General features: G+C 31.2%; 1 non-coding gene across 1 annotated transcript; it reads right to left on the bottom strand.

Moving 5' to 3' along the window:
* Window positions 1–1793: 1793 nt before the first annotated feature.
* Window positions 1794–1901, bottom strand: LOC148574064 (small nucleolar RNA R71). The gene has a single exon (XR_015906718.1). It is a non-coding gene; the product is annotated as a small nucleolar RNA R71 (small nucleolar RNA).
* Window positions 1902–2240: the final 339 nt, after the last annotated feature.

The following is a 2240-nucleotide window of genomic DNA, read 5'->3' as shown; positions in this document are numbered from 1 at the left end:
TTTTCGAAGAACACATGCATTGAGTCTCTTTCTTGTTCTTCATGATCTTCAAGTTGTTCTTGACAAGTCTTCTTGTTTGATCTTCATATTTTCTTGTTTCGTGTCTTTTGTTGTTTTTCATATGCATTTTCAATTTGTTAGTGTCTATACATGAAAAATCTTTAAGTTTGGTGTCTTGCATGTTTTTCCTTTCCTATAAATTTTTCAAAAATAAGTTCTTGGTATTCATCTTGACATTCAAAGTGTTCTTGGTGTTCATCTTGAAACTCATAGTGTTCTTGGATGCATCTTTTATTTTAATCCAAAATTTTTATGTTTTGCATCAATTTTATGTTTTTCTCTTTCTTCATTAAAAATTCAAAAATAAAAAAAATATCTTTCCCTTATTTCACTCATAATTTTCGAAAATTTAATTTGATTTAGTCAAAAGTTTTTAAAATTTAGTTGTTTCTTATGAGTTAAGTCAAATTTTTAATTTAAAAATTCTATCTTTTTCAAATCTTTTTCAAAAATCAAATCTTTTTTATTTATCTTTCATATTTTCGAAAATTTCAAATTAATTTTCAAAATCTTTTTCTTATTTTTATTCCATATTTTCGAATTCAATGCTAACATTTAATGTGATTGATTCAAAAATATTAAGTTTGTTACTTGCCTAGTAAGAAATGTTCAATTTTTAAACTTTAAAATCAAATCTTTTTGTTTCTTGATAGTCAAGTAATCAACTTTAATTTTCAAAATCATACCTTTTTTATTGCTAATTTCAAAATCTTTTTCAAAAATCTTTTCTAACTTCTTTTCTAACTTCTTATCTTTTCAAAAATTGATTTTCAAATCTTTTTCAATTAACCACTTAACTTTTTGTTTGATTCTTATCTTTTTCAAAACTACCTAACTAACTAACTCTCTCTAATTTTCGAAAACTACCTTCCCCTTTTTCTAAAATCTTTTTAATTAACTAATTATTTTTAATTTTAATTTAATTTAATTTAATTTCAATTTTAATTTTAAAATTTTAAATTTAATTTTAAAATATTTTTATTTTATTTTGTTTAATTTTCGAATTATTCTTCTCCCTCACCTCCTTCTATTTATTTATTTAATTACTAACACCCCTCTTCATCTAAGAATTCGAACCTACTCCTCACCCTTGTGTTTGGATTCTCCTTCTTATATTCTTCTCTTCTTATACTTGCATAAGGAATCTCTATACTGTGACATAGAGGATTCCATATTTTCTTTTCTGTTTTCTTCTTTTTCATATGAGCAGGAACAAGGATAAGAACATTCTTGTTGAGGCTGATCCTGAACCTGAAAGGACTCTGAAAAGGAAGCTAAGGGAAGCTAAAGCACAACTCTCTGGAGAAAATCTGACTGAAAATTTCGAAAAAGAAGGAGACATGGCCAAAAATAACAACAATGCAAGGAAGATGCTTGGTGACTTTACTGCACCTAATTCCAATTTACATGGAAGAAGCATTTCAATTCCTGCCATTGGAGCAAACAACTTTGAGCTTAAACCTCAATTAGTTTCTCTGATGCAACAGAACTACAAGTTCCATGGACTCCCATCAGAAGATCCTTTTCAGTTCTTAACTGAATTCTTGCAGATCTGTAACACTGTTAAGACCAATGGGGTTGATCCCGCGGTCTACAGGCTTATGCTTTTCTCGTTTGCTGTAAGAGACAGAGCTAGAGTATGGTTGGACTCTCAACCTAAAGATAGCATGAACTCTTGGGATAAGCTGGTCAAGGCTTTCTTAGCCAAGTTCTTTCCTCCTCAAAAGCTTAGTAAGCTTAGAGTGGATGTCCAAATCTTCAGATAGAAAGAAGGTGAATCCCTCTATGAAGCTTGGGAGAGATACAAGGAACTGACCAAAAAGTGTCCTTCTGACATGCTTTCAGAATGGACCATCCTGGATATATTCTATGATGGTCTGTCTGAGCTATTAAATATGTCACTGGACCACTCTGCAGGTGGATCTATTCACCTAAAGAAAACGCCTGCAGAAGCTCAAGAACTCATTGACATGGTTGTAAATAACTAGTTCATGTACACCTCTGAAAGGAATCCTCTGAAAGGCCTTTACATCCTTGCTGATTTCATAATCCTAGACACTGGGAAGGACGAGGATGAATCCATCATCCTTGGAAGACCCTTCCTAGTCACAGCAAGAGCTGTGATTGATGTGGTCAGAGGAGAATTGATCCTTCAACTGAATGAGGACAATCTTGTGTTT

The sequence above is a fragment of the Arachis ipaensis genome, chromosome B2 (genome assembly GCF_059453495.1).
Source record: "Arachis ipaensis isolate K30076 ecotype BB chromosome B2, ASM5945349v1, whole genome shotgun sequence".
NCBI lineage: Eukaryota > Viridiplantae > Streptophyta > Magnoliopsida > Fabales > Fabaceae > Arachis > Arachis ipaensis.
The sequence above is the reverse complement of the archived record's forward strand: the minus strand, read 5'-3'. Positions and strand labels throughout refer to the sequence as shown.